The following is a 15701-nucleotide window of genomic DNA, read 5'->3' as shown; positions in this document are numbered from 1 at the left end:
AAGGACTGCCTTCAAATCAAAACATCCTTCTGTTCTTCACGTTATTATCATCTCTCTTACTGTGCAAGTCATGCTATGCATTCAAATCTAATTTTTTTTTTTAACTTACAGCAAATCAGAGCTCTATGGTCTTTTGTTTTCTGAGCAGATTTCTGTCAGTGGGATATATTAATAAGCAGATTCTGAAAAAAGTACTGCTTTAAGATCAAGAAAATTTTCATCTTCCTATTGAAGGTGATGGAGGTTTTCCATTAAGGGTGTTTTCACGCATATTTGAAAGCCTTACCAAGTATGTATAAGTAGAGATATTTAGTATTTTTATTACTGCAGAACCTGGAGACCCTCTCAAAGTCTTGAGAGAGGTACTGTATGAAATTACATTGCAATGACTGCCTAATTCAGTTCAGGGATGTATTCCTATTAAGTTTTTAAACTTCTGGTGCTTTCAAGAGTGTTCACTGTTTCCACAACAATTTAATACATTACAAATTAAGGGCCTAATCCTGAAATCGTTGTTGGTATGGATAAACCTGTTAAAGCTGGTAGGACAGTAGATGGGAGAAAAGGCTGAAAGGTCAGATTTTAAAAAATTATCTGATGCAAACAAACATAGAAGAGGAAAAGGCTTATATGCTGGAATTCAGTGGTGCACTTAGCATATGGTTTGTTTTAAACATGACAGTAGTGAGGTCAATTTGTAGAGGTAAATACATGGTTTGCTCAATTAGGACATAAACAATGCCCAAGCACATTTTTTTAATGTAGATGATTAACTGTTCCTTCATTTGCATCCAAATAATGAGTAGTATGTATTTTCTGTCAGTGGGGGTGGGAGTGAAGAAATCTTTGTGAATGAAGCAAATAATTTCCAAATGCATGGTGCAGAGACTATGAAAGTGCAGTATAGAACCACAAAGTTTGAACAACTGAAACATATAGAGTCATTTTATAATTTATGCTCAAGCTATTATTCAAAAAAATATTCTTCAATGACTGATTTGCCCTCAGGTCAATACAGAATGTATTGATAAAAGTCTGTAAGAAATATGAGAAATGTGGAAGATTACATCAAGGACACAATATTTAAATCAGAAATATGATTTGTTTTGGGTTTTCCTCACTACTTTGTCATTTCTCTTCAAAGCTGTTTCTACATTTCACTTGAAAGGAGCTCTTTAAATTCTGAGTAAATAGAAAACATCTCAAGCTCAGATTACTCAAATGTTTTGATAACTTTGCAGGAATTTAAATGTGATTAGAAATTGTCAAGATAATTATTAAAGATATCTTTATGTGCTATGTCATTTCAACTATCCTCAATTCTGAGATTTGTAATTAATTCCTTTAATGTTTATTGGGTTGATGGAATATAGATTTGTTTTTTACAAATTATGTACTTGAGGCATGCTCCTGTACCCATTGAAGTTAATGGGAGAATGAGTGAGTCACTGATCTACTGAGAAAACAGCAACTGCCTCGCTTTAAAGTCCAAAATAAACTCTTTTTTGAAGAAGTTAAAACAGTTACTAGTATAATTTTTTTTTCTGTAGGAAATAGCTCTGTGTTTGAAAAGCAATAATAATAAAAACATTCTTTGATAGCTGCTTAATCCTATCAAACCACATATTTTGTATTTATGTGACAAATGGATTAAAAGTGTAATCCATTAATAATGGACTGTGCATCATAACAAAGAGTTTTTGTTAAACTGAAATATCATTTTCCATTTACAACAGATGCATAAAATAGTTATGTTGAAAGCAAATTTCTAGCAAGACTAATAGGAATAGTGTTGAATAGAGGACTGCTCAACACATCTGGTAATTTAATCCATTATTAGTATTTAGTGAATAAAAGTCAGGGTATGATAGTTAATATAATGTACATGAAACTGTGCATGCTATTTTGGCTCAGCATCCAAAAATACAGTCTGCAAAATAGAAGTCTTCCACTGTTGATGCTGCAGTTGAATTATAAGACAACTACTGAATGCAATGTCCAGCTTCATATTTCTGTACGCTAATTGCTGTTAGTTTAACTAGGTATTATTCAGATAAAGTTGTTAATTCATCAGGTACACACTTGCACATAGATTCCTGGGTCATTTGTATTGATACACATTGCGTAATTTTTTTTTACAAAGGATTGAATGTGAATGTAGTCTATACAGCCGTCCATAGAATTTTAAAGGAATTCTGTCAATAAATTGTTTGTGACTATTTTTAATACAGTTGGGAAATCTACAATGTACTTCTGGCACCCTTAGACACCTGAATACCTTTAAAAACTACTTTGCAAATGTGAGCCAAAGCACATTGAAGTCTTTTTGTTGATTTTCCTTGATTAAGGAATAAGCTGTGGTAGAAGTAAGCCATCTTCTGTGTCTTGAGAATAGTCATGTTGCAGGAATTATTTTGCGTTGCTTATCATGTGAGAATAACTGATAGCAAAGTCTGTCTAAATTAGATCAGCTATGTGTGGTAAAGAGAGAGTGTCTTTAGGGTATCTCACACAGAAATTTCAGGGCGCAGATAGAAGAATAGATGGTGGTCATTGTCTTTAAAAGTTTGCAATTTGCATGAGGAAAAAAAGGAAGATAACAGACTAGAAGCAGAGCTCAGAAAATAAACAGAAAAAAAAATAAAACAAAAGATTCAACATGTTAATGAAGTATGTAAAGAACAAAATCAATCCAGTTTTTTTAGGTTGCACTAGCATATATCAGCTCTACTGGCTTCCTGTTCACCTTTTGTGAAGGCTCAGTTTCCTTTTCTTCTACTTTCTTTGAAATAGTTTTGAGGAAAATGTTTTTGTGCCAAAAAATTTGTGTCAAATTGTGTAACTTTCCATGTCTTCTAGTCTCTAGTAGTAGTCCGTGGTGCTACTTGGCTCTAGGAGGAAGACACCCTAATACTGTAGGAATTGACAGAGCCCATGCTATGGAGCACCCTTGACAAGACATGTCCCATTTTGCCAACAAACACCTTGCAAGCCAGTGCTGCAAAAGTTGAGTTGCAATGCTGTCAGGGGGAAGGAGCAGGAAAGAGCATAATACGATGTGATTCAAGCAGAGTTTTGTAACATCTCAGCCAGACATCTGCTAAACTGATCTTTAGACAGTTGTCAAAAACATAGTTTGGAGAAATATGGCTGCCCCAGAATCATAGTATTATGCTGGGTGAAGAAAGAGGGCATTGGTGGGTTTCCTTGCCCTATTTGGTGGCTCTGGCAAACTCATGTCTCTTTCCCAAGGCTGTGCTATCTGCTAGATTTCCATGTGTCTCAAGCAGTGCAGGGCAATTCTCAGAAGGGCTCCTCCGTCAGCGTGCTGGATTTGGGAAGTTGCTTCCTGGGTAATTGGCCTTGGCCTGAGGGGTCTTCCACAGGGCTGAGCAGAGTGAGATTGGTCTTGGCTTTAGCCTCACACTGGAAACAGCCCCATCTGTTCCATCGTTGTCACTCATGGCTAAGAGTTGGAGTAACTTGATAATCGTAAGATCAAATCTGGCATGGCAATACTACCAAATCAGGGCCTCTGTTGTCTCATTCTTCCTGTGCTGCCAGTGCAAGTGCAGACAAGGCCCTGGCGAAGCAACAGAGAGGAATGGAGACCTTTTGTGGCCTGCATTCTCCTTTCATCTGTGCTACGGTGCTGTCAGTAAGGCAGCAATCTGTAATTGTGTTGGGATTATGTGGCACCAGGTGAGCTTGCATGGGAGCCAGTGTTGGAACAGCACTGGGAGTGCCAAAACAGCTTCTGTACTGTGGGATGGTGTGAATGGGGGAGTTCAGAAGTCATCAATAAGTGGATCCTTCCTTGTGGAGGGCCCTTGATAGGATGCTGTGGGGGAGCAATCGAACAGAGATGAGCATAGTCGCAGGTACCATCTCCTACATGAGCACCAGAAGACCTTCTAAGTATCCTCGTACTCAAAATTAATTTTAACTTTCTTTTTGCAGAGGCTACATCTAGTTCTGGTCCAAAATTTCAATGTCTTAGTGGATCACTGATTTTTGTGTAAGTTGAGAAAAGCTGTGAAATTTTAAAAATCTGCTTGATCAAATCTAATCAGAATACTTATATTCAGCAATTTTTTATCCAAGGGCCTTATGTTCATTAAGCCCCAAATCACAACACCTTTGTAAAGCAGATACTCAAATAAGCATTCATTTTTATCTTGCCTTTCATTTGAGGATTTTGAAGACTTGTGAGAGCAGTAAGCACTTGGCAGCATGTGAGGGTAGACATGATATTGAAGCCTAAAGAGATAAGGAATTTTCCCAGATCTCCGTAACAAAACGGTGGTGAGTTATGAACAAAATCTCTGTGCTCTACTCTAAATCTGAGGATACTCTATGTTTATACATTGTGTAATGTAGGTGGAGGTAATAAAGCAAAATATGAACATTGCATAGTAAGGTTGGTAGTCAAGTCAGTGAAATGCACTTGCATCTGGTACTTTCTGTGCTTACGTTTAATTTTGCAACCTAACCAAGGGGAAGGAAAGTAGAGGTAGCTCATTCAGGACAGTCACACATCAAAGGGGGTTGTGGATGTTCCCCTTTGCATTGTGGAAAAAGAAAATGAGAGAAAGAATGAGAAAAAAATCACAGAATGCTTGAGGTTGGAAGAGACTTTGCAGATCATCTAGTCCAAGCCCCCTCCTCAACAGGGTCACCTGGAGCACATTGCCCAGGATGGTGTCCAGATGGCTTTTGAGTATCTCTAGAGAAGGAGACGCCACAACCTCTCTGGGCAACCTATTCCAGTGCTCAGTTACTCTCAAGGTAAAGAAGTTTTTCCTCACGTTTAGGTGGAATTGCCTGTGTTTTAGTGCTGCCTGTTGCATCTCATTCTGTTGCAATGCACCACTGAGAAGAGCATTGCTCCATCCTCTTTACGCTCTCCCTTCAGATACATATTCATACTGCTAAGATCCTCCCCTCCGTCTTCTCCTCTCCAGGCTAAACAGGCCCAACTCTTGAAGCCTTTCGCTATAGGAGAGGTGCTCCAGTCCCCTTATCATCTTTGCAGCCCTACACTGGACTGTCTCCAGTCGCTCCACGACTCTCTTGTCCTGGGCTGCCCAGAACTGGACGCAGTACTCGACATGAGGACTCACCAGAGCTGAGTAGAGGGGCAGGATCACCTCCCTCGACCTGCTGGCAACACTCTTCCTAATGCACCCCAGGATACCATTGGCCTTCCCGGCCACGAGGGCACATTGCTGGCTCATAGTCAGCTTGTCATCCACCAGCACTGCCAGGTCCTTCTCTGCAGAACTGCCTTCCAGCAGGTCAACCTCCAACCTGTGCTGGTACATGGGGTTATTCCTCCCTAAGTGCAGGACCCTGCACTTTCCCTTTTTGAATTTAATGAGGTTCTTTTCTGCCCATCTCTCCAGCTTGTTAAAGTCCCTCTGAATGGCAACGCAGCCTTCTGGTGTATCAGCCACTGCTCCCAGTTTTGTGTCATCAGCAAACCTGCTGAGAAGGCACTCTATCCCTTCACCCAGGTCACTGATGAATAAGTTGAACAAGACTGGACCCAGTATTGACCCCTGGGAGACTCCACTATCACAACCCTCTGAGCTTTACCATTCAGCCAGTTCTCAATCCATCTCACTGTCCACGCATCTAACTTGCACTCCCTGAGCCTACCTATGAGGATGGTATGGGATGTATGTTCAATAGAAAGTTTGAAAGGCAAAAAGCAAAAGAAAGTGGCATAGAGTCTTGTTCGTGGTTGCTTCTGACTAGCGGACTATTGACATGTCCATCAGGGAAAGCATGGAAACAATCCCTCTAGCCCAATCTCATCTCCACATAATTTTTAGCTGTGATAAAGAGGAAAGTCAACATGGACCTAATGATAAAAGAAGTGAGACCCAAGACTAGAAATCCAAAATGTGAAGCAGGAAAAAGAAAATGAAAGAGCAAAGGTTAACTTAAAAAAATAAATGTTTTAGGAAGCTACTTATTGCTAGCTTTTTGCAATGTGTCATCATCTTGCATTACAAGTAGTAAAGTTGAAAGCAATAAGATTTTTGACAGAATATAATTTTATAGTGGTGAAAAATTAGGTCATTTGGGATAAATGCTTGACTGGTCTGAGCTTGCACTCAATCTGTGTAAATAGAGGGCAAGTGATTTTAGGTCTACTTGTGCCTGAGAAAATAACAGTGAAGTTTGCGGCAGCCTATCATTCCCTGTGTGGAAGAAAGACAAGGCAGCAGACAGTTTGAAGCTCGTCATGGCACTCAAAATTCACTTGAGCCAAAGGAGAATTGTTAGCCTTCCTTTAGAAGGAAGATCCTTCCTTTAGAAGCAGATCTCTGCCATTTTTGTCTTGGGGGAACCAGAGAACCTGGACCAGGGGATGAAGATGACTGATGAATTAGTGATGAATATCATAGGTATGTTGGTTACACTACACTGCAGAATTGAGCTCCTTACAAATACTGCCTCTGTGAGTAACGCAGCAAAATAAGAACTATTGGATTAAGTAGGAATAGTGAAGTGAAAAACAGGAATTAAAATAAAGGGATAGCACAAGATTCCCATTAGTTTACAATGCTGGCATGTTGGATTCTGAACATCCCAAAAAGGAACATTTTTGCTAAGTGACAGGTATTGCATCAAGCCCTAGCATGTGTCTTGCTTATCAGTTTTTCCCTCCAGTCTTGATGGTAGTAGCAGACCTTTTCATGTTGCATGCCCTTTAACATGAGTTGCTTTCATTCATTAACTTGGGGGAAGGGTCAGCAGAAAATCAGTGATGCTTTTTTTCTGGCCATATGCAGAACCATTTAAATGAATCCACTGACTCTGTTCCAGCACTGCAATTTCTTCCTTGCAAACTTATTGTGGTATGTCTGCCCTTGATTGTGCTATTTCAGCACTTCCACATTAGGAAGAGCAAGTCCTACCTAAATACAAGAAGTGATTTTTTCCAGTCTGTCAGTTAGACGTGGTAGGAATAGGCCAGCCTCAAGGTACTGAAAGGCTGTGCATCACTCATGTTCCATAGAGCCATGTTATTGAATAGTCAGATTCTTGGAAAAATATATTTGATTCTCTATTCTTTAACTATTTGTGCCAAGCCTTATTTTGTAAATTAATTTTTTAATGTTTGAAGGTTAAAAGGCTTTCAAGACCAGACAGTTTGGATTGCAGCACAGCTTAGGAGGAAAGTATTGGAACATCTGTGTTATATACACAGCACTGGTTCCTCAGAAGGTAGAATTAGCCCTCAAGAAGAAGGATACAGTTAATATAAATGTTAAAAATAGGTTTTTATTATCAAATCAATAGAAATGTATCAACAGATTTGGACATGAGGGGAGAGAGGAAGTAAGAGGTGGGTATTAGCCATGTAGGAGAGTGATGATCATTAAATAAAATTGCAACAAAGCAAGAACAGCACCAAAGTGGTCTGAAGTGACTGGATTCCCTTTAAATAGCTCTTGTTATTCCAGAGTAAGGGAAAGCCCCTGCTACACAGAGTTTACAGCTTAAATGGACAGGATGAGCAAAGGATGGCTGAAAGGAAAAGAAAAATGTCGTTCCTGTTTCACAAACGGGGCAATGAGGCATCGTGAGATTGATGTGATTCTCTAGAGAGAAAAATTTTAAACTTAAATGGTCTTATAGTCTGCTTTTTTGCATATGTCAAAAATTGTAGGAAAGGTGTTCTATAAAAAATTACAGAACAGTGTATCTTTAACAAGAAGAAAATTATAGAATCCATCTAGCAAGACTTTTTAAAGCAGTGTCAATAGCAAATATTTCAAGATAAATAAAAATGCATCCAAATTAAAAGGTGATGAACAAAATATCATCCAAGTTCAATCTAATAGGTTACAGTATTGTGCTTATCAGATTTTTAGATTAAAGTAAAAAAAAAATGTAGGAAGAATAAATTCAAACTTGAAGAAATTTGATTTGCAGAAATAAAAGTAGGAGATGAATTCTGGTAAAAATATGACCTTTTCATTGTATTTGGGAAACTATGAAGACGTCTTGCGGGAGGAGATTTATGACACTGCACTTACGGGCAGAAGATGCAAGCACAGGTTAAAGACTAGTGTTGAGTTACATCCTAGAAGGTAATACCCATGGCTGGTGCATCCTTATTAAACAGACTAACTGTGGCAGCAGTGACATATATTCACAGTGGTTAAAATAATCACTGCAATTGTCAAAGCAATGCTGCAGGAACTTTTTTCTTACAGAGTATTGAGAGCAACTGATAGGGTGGATAACCGATAAGCATATATTGCCAATACTATTTAGCAGTGTTCTGTGAATCAAAAGCTGAAAGACAATTGTGATCAGCTGTCTGAAGATCAGGTTCTGCAAGCTGTGGCATGTAGTGGATTCAAGGTCAGATTCACATTCTTTCGGTATGCAAGAAAAGATTCTTTGCTCGGGACTACAGGAAAAAGGGTTCAAACCCTCCCAGCACAACGTCCTAAATAGTTGCAGTCAGTAACAAGAAGCAGAGCTTAACTGTTGTGCTGAGGGCACACTTACCAGGATCTCTCTGTTTTTCTGGGCTTGCATTTCAATTAACCTTTTTAGTCCATCACATTTTTCAGAGGGCAGTTTGTTACACTGACCCTGCCATCCAGATTTCAGACTTACTTACAGAAGGCGTGCTTGCTCTGTTCCCCTGTTGCCAATACAGTCTCCTGTGTCTCAAGACAACAAGATGTTCCTCCTGCATCCCACTGTTTGTGTTGCTGGTCTCTGCAACATGTGTGCTTGTCTCTTTGTTTGTTTGACCCCTTAATTCATTTATCTTAGCCCACAGGCAGGTTTCTAGCTGTCTGCTTTTGTCTACAGCCAGACAGCCTTCAACCTATACATCTTCTGATTCTCACCATGAGCATGAACCTCTTGATCCTTCATTTCCATCATGGAGTCTCCTACCCACTAGATGTTGAGCTCAACAATACAAAATTCTCCTTTAGCTTGGAAATTCACCTGCAGTCTTGTTCCATCCAGAACAATTTGTGGCCCAATGGCTGATTTTCTGTTCAGTTTGAGAGGGTTTTCCATCCCTTCTATGCCAAATATGTGCTCTGGTTATTAAAAGTGAATAGGTTTGTTATGGCTTTATATAGGTTTATTGATAGATAATGACATATGCAGAATAGTGGTCATGCCACCTATTCACCAACAAAATTGGATATCTAATATATACTCCAAGATATGAAGAGGTATTTTTACAAGAATAAGGATGTTAAGAAGTATAAGATGTATGATGAAGATCCATTTGATTCTCAAATTATTTTTTTTTTCTTGCAGCTCTTTGTAAGGCAGTTGTAAAATCTATTTAGACAAAGGCACATCAGAAAATGAATGCATTAATCAGAAAATGAATGCATTCTGCTAGACCTTGCACATATTCACTTACTTGTTTTTCAGGTATAAATCTTTGAGCATTATATTTTCCTCACATGAATAAAAGGTCAAAAAAGGGAAAAGGAACTGGAAAGAAGATGCAGACATTTAATAATAGTCATTTTATATGATAGGTGGGCTAGGAAATTAGAATTTGATTCACCAAAACAGGGCAGCAGCGTACAAAATTTCAGCTTTCCAAGAACTGAGGTGGAATTTAGAGTGGCATAAATGCAGTATTAGAATGCTGCTGTTAAGCAGAAAGGTTTCCACTTTTCTTTGAACCACTGCAACTGATCTTTGCATACATTATGGGCTGTCTTTTGCAAATTATATCACTTCGGAGAGGGATGAACCCCTTGAAAAGCAAAATCCGCTAACAAGGCAACCAGAAGGATTTGAGTTCTTTAATCAAACTCATGCTGAATTAATACTGCATTTTCAAATGCTGCTTAATGATATGGAGGATGGCACAGCCATGCCATTTTTATACTGTATGAACCAAATTCTGAGATCTGGAGAGGTGCTTAGAGATGGCATCTATCTCACTCAAATCTAAGTGCCTCTTGAATTGAAAAAAAAAAGAATAATAATACTTACACACAGCTTCTGTGAAGTGCTCGTCATCCACAGTTCCAACAGCACAGAAAGGATTTCAGTATCATTATTCATGCTTTGCAGTTGGGGAAACTGAGTCACATGGCAGTCGCGTGCTTGCCTAAAGTCATCCAGGTCTGTAGGTCTGTAGAAGACTTAGGAACAGCTACAGTGTTCCATAAATACTAATCTTGCCCTATAATCATTCTTGTTTCTACCTCTGGACTTTGCTTGAGAATAAACCGTCTTTCTTGAGAGAAGCTCTTTAAGCACCTGATTGCTTTGAGAGACCCCGGGAAGTCTGAGTATGGGCAATTTTGAATCCAAGGCCTCTCTTGTATAGAGTTGTTCATGTTCTTCCCAGTCACATTTCCCTCTTCAGTGTGTATATGAGGCCTTTGCAGAAGCTACAGATAATTTGGGATGCAGTATTGGGGGGCTAAACAGCACGCTGGTTTATTTCCCTTTTATTACAATCATATATTGTGGTCTTTGTTGTTTCAATAACTGCCAATCACAAGGACCAGAGTGAAGAGCTGGGAGAAGACTGAGCCAGAGATGACACTAGGAGAGTTAATATATTGGCCCAAGGTCTTTGTAAAGAGTGTTTTACTCTCCTGTGATAGAGGATTGTCTTCTCACAGTATTTGTTCAAAGATGTATACTGAAGTCCAAAGGATGCCTGAAGTTTCAGTCAGTGCTGTCTGATAAGTGTAGGTTTTACCTGTGTGTGAGGAAAGAAAAAAAAGAAAACATGATTAGATGACTGAGATTTTTTTAATTTTGATAAAAGCATCTTCAGGATGTGATTTCTAGGACTTGCTGTTAACCTGCAAGCAAATTGGGCATAGACAAGACTATCTGGAAACCAGCGGGGGACAGAGGTACTAAGGTACTTGTATGACTATTACATTAATATAATAATCACTGACCTCTTCATCCTGCGATCTTAAGTCCTGATAGTAAGATCAGGTATCATTATCCTTATTGAATATTAATGGAGAAAGGGTGGATGGTAATGTGTGAGTCTTGGTGTGATTCCCATTGTGGAGGCTGTTCACTAACAAAGGTCAATATGAATGGGCTGCTGGTTTTCCAAAGGACCTTACCTTCCCCACAGAGGGCAAGTGCTATTATTGATGACTCCTGCCGTTTGAACACATGGAATGCAGCAGCAGTGGGTATACATAAAAATATATATGAGTGTGTAAGAGGAAGAGCAGATTGGAATTCACTTTGGAAATTCCTTCCCCTTTTGATCACCAGTACAATAATTTCAGAGCTAACCCTCTTTACAACAAGTTGGAAAAATGATTCAGTTACAGCTGGTAGAAAGTTGAATATAAAAACAGAATAGTGAAATTGAGTTGCAAAGATACATATATTTTTACCTTGTAAATCTGTTAGCTCCCATTCCTATTTTTGGTCTTTTTATTTATTAGCTTTAAAACTATTTTACTTTATTAAAGTAAGTTTAAGAAAAATCTACCACTAAACATAAAGCTTTGCCTGGTAGGATAAACTTTGCATAATTGCTGTCCCTGATTAATTTATTTTGGTTATTTGATTTACTCCAATGGCATATTCAAGGGGCAACTTTAGTCTTAACAACACTCTGTGGAGTATAGGCAAACTGATCTTAAAGAAACAGAGATATTGTAGAGTTTAATACGAAATTAAGTAAGTCTTTTACTTTTCATTAATTTATGTATATCAAAACTTTTCTTCAGGGAACTGGCTTGTCAAAAGGCACCAGTATTTTTGCATAAATTATTGTTGACCTGAGGGCTTGCTTTTACAGCTACTTAGATCCATCCATCCTCTTTGTCTTAAAAATGAACGAATCTTTTCAATAGCTGATTCTGACCAATACCTTATACCATAGACCAATACCATAACCTTCTGAAACATTTTGTAGTATTTTGAGATTGCTGTTTAGCCTAGGTATGGCTACATAGGCTTCAGAAGTGCTTTCCGTGAAACTCTGTAAATAACTGAGGAGTTAACCCACTTTGAACTCCTATTGTTATATTGCTCTTGAACCAACTAACTAGTTTCAATCATTGATGCTGCAGACAATGAGTAACAACATTGGTTTCCTTTTGCCATATTCCTAATTGGTGATAAGATGCCATTTCCATTTTAAGTGTTTCTGGTTTCTAGTAGTCCAAATAGGATTCACTTACTTTAAAGAGAGGTCCTATTGCTTGTACTAAGTGTCTACAGGGCACAGACAAGTTCTATGTTGTATGGGTTACTTACCATGCCTCTGGTACTCCAAAAGTAGTGGTTGTATTTTGCTGTTTTAATGGGAGTAAAACTCCCATTAAACAAGATTATGGCTCAATTAATGACCAAACAATTTGAGCCAATATTCATTTCAGTACCATTTCTAGTTTCTTTCTCTCCCCCCCCCCCCATCTTATTGTGCTATCACCTTCTATTGGGGGAAAAAATGCTAACATGAAGAATATTAAGCAAAACAAAGGACTTGGGCTTCTTAAAAAGTCCTAGCAAATGACTAAATTCTCAAGTTTCCATTGAGACTGAAACTTCATTTGAATTCTCCACTACCTCTGAATCTACAATTATCAAACTGTTCCACAATACTGTAGGAGTGAGTAAGGCAACTGTGTTTTTGAGATATTTTTTGTAATTACTGGAAAAGATAGGGATATTAGTAACAACATTCATAAGATTTATAGCTTGTTTGCTGGTGCATAGAAAAGTAAGTGCAGATCACTGAGAGTTTTTTGCTATGAGGTCTGTGAATTAATGTTATTATCTGAAATTTATTATTCTCCATGTGCTAGTCCATGTTCATTTGGTGAAAAAATTAAAGACAGAGAGACAGAAAGCAAGGAGGAGTAACCTTGAAAACATAAGATTTGCTTCATATAATTACCGTCTTCACCCTGGCCCTGAAAACAAATAGAGAAGTCTATTTTTATTTAAATACTGGCTTGGTCTCTTGCTTTGAAACTTGGACACTCATTCATTAAAACATAAAAACTTGGGCAGCCCTCTTCTTCAGCTTCTGTGCCTTCAACATAGTGGTCCTGTGGGAATTTTGGAAGAATGAGAAATGCAATATTGAACACTGCAGAAAGAGTTCAGATAAAGTTCTCAGCTTAATGTGATCACATTCCTGTATTTTTACGTATGTTTGTATATGTTTTTCATAAATAAGGCTTTATGGATTTGGAACACAAGTTAATATTTACTTCCACATATATTTCTAAACAATATCTTTAAATGCACTTCCTGTGCTTTTAAATATATATTAAGAATGTTGTAGACAGTACTGGCTTGATAGATACACTTTTGGCTATTAAGTCCTAGTACATTTTTCTCATTAACTCATGTTTATACCTTTGTGGATAAAGATATGTGTATTTAGAGAGATTAAAAAAATGCTACAGTGCTTTGAACATGTATAGACTGTCATACCTATACTGTAGCCAAAAGAGGAGAAAGAAAATGTCTATAATATCTTTTTAAGCTGAGTTCACATGAGCTTGGCTAGCAGAACACATCATTTAGTGCTCTGCTTTATAGACCTTATCGTAGCAACATATTAGCTTCACTCCAGCACAACTTTCAGTCACCACATTTTAAACAAGTAATAGTTTAACAGTTAAAGAAAATATCTTTCCTGTACATGTTCTTCTTTTGGTCTTTCCAGATTAGCTTCTGGATTCCTGTCCTATTGTAAGAGCCAAATTCTACAGTAAATTCATTCACAGGTAGACATGTTTGCTAGCTCATTTTGTAGTTAATCAAGATTTCACTGGGTAACAGAATTGCTAAGTTAGAATCTCCCTAGGCTGACTGAACCTCAACATTTTTAAAATTGCTATTAAAGTTCATAAAGTGATGATATTTTATGGACTGGCAGTATACTGGTCCACATTTATTTACTGATTACTCATTTCTCAAATTTATGAAATAAAACCAACAAGAAGGATGTGTTTGAACATTCTAGATGCTTCTGACACATGTCTGAAAATGTAATAAAATCCATCAAAAGTAGCACCTGTGCAAAATGATAGGAAATCGTCAGGTAGTTCAAGAAATAAACCAAAGGGCTTATTTTCGCTTCCAAAAGGATTCACAATGATAAATAATTTTACAGCAACTGTTCTTATAGTGTGGACCTTGTGGCAGGTCCTGGTATATAAAGGATGGGTGGCTTTCAGCAGTATTGAGAAACTCATTCAAAAGAGAACCTGAGAGCTGTTGCTAATGTAATCTCAAGAGACAGAGTTCATCTCCTCAACTCTAGACATCTAGAAGTTAGCCGTTTGGAAGAGCTGAGATTCATTCTTCAGTCAATGACTAGACTAAGGCTCCTCCAGAGTAATTCACCTTACTTACAGGTTGAGTTTAGTGCAGCACAATCACAAAAACATTTGCATTGCTTCTTGACTTAGTCTTGAAATTTAAAATAGTTTCTCACCATCACAATAATGAGATTCCTATGGCAGCCCTGTTAATGCATTAAAAAACAAAATGGCTGTTTTTACTATTAAAATGTACTTTGAGCGTTATGCACATACCCTTTGTCCCAAAGTTTGTTCCCTTCCCTTTTTTGTTACAGTTTATTTCTTTAGGCATGAGTCTGAAAATATTTCTGCATGTGCTCATTTTAGGTTTGAAAGTATTCCACATGTGGCTGCTCACATACTTACAGTAAATTGTCCTGTTTGCAGGATCTTTGGTGGTGATGACCATAGTGTGTTTTCTTACACTGTCATTGCTGAATATCTGAATGTGTTTAGATAGCTGACTTCCACTGAGACTAATGGAAGTTAATCACCTAACGACCTTTAAAAATCTGCATCCTGGATCTTTCAGGATAGAAACTTTTTTCCCCTGCATAACTATGGAATAGTTGTGTTTTAATAACAGTAATAATACTATTTGCACCCATTGTTATTATTTTAATGCATATAAAAAAACCCTTTATTGTTTTATGTTATTGCTATTGGACTTACTTGAACTGGAAAAGAGACGGCTTAGGGAGGACCTAATAACAGCTTTCCAATAGCCGTTAGGAGGTTATCAAGAAGATGGAATGAGGGAGCTAACACTGGTACATGGTCAGAGGACAAGAGACAACAGGCATAAGTTGAAAACAAGAGCAATTCAAACTGGATATAAGGAAAAACTTTTTCCCTGCACGGACAGGCAGATGGTGGAACATGATGCCCAGTGAGGCTGTGCAGGCTCTGTCCTTGGAGGTTTTCCAGACCCAGCTGAGCCACCTGGTCTGCCCACTGGCTGACCCTGCCCAGAGCAGGAGCCTGGGCTAAGGACCTCCTGAGGTCCCTTTGAACTGAATGTTCTTTTAAGCTACCATTTTAAACACAGCAGTTTTAAAATAATAATAATGAATCAGATAAAAATAGATAGTGGATTCGGATGATAAATTAATTCAATACAGTTCTGTATGAGCTACAGAATCAGATCCTTCCTTGATACTGTAAGTTAGTTTTGTTATAACTTGTGAATTATTCTAGTGATGCCACATTTGCCAACTTCCATGTACTTGAACGTACCTGGTGAAAGGATAGGTGGTTTTCACTGTCTAGCTGTTGAGAAAAATAAGTTATCTATGCCTTCATAAACCATAAGAGAGAGAAGCTTCAGATTTCTAGTTTTAGTTATTAATATATTCTTAGGTTTCTGACAAC

This window comes from Rhea pennata, chromosome 1 (genome assembly GCF_028389875.1).
Source record: "Rhea pennata isolate bPtePen1 chromosome 1, bPtePen1.pri, whole genome shotgun sequence".
Taxonomy (NCBI): Eukaryota; Metazoa; Chordata; class Aves; order Rheiformes; family Rheidae; genus Rhea; species Rhea pennata.
This window is presented reverse-complemented; position numbering follows the sequence as displayed.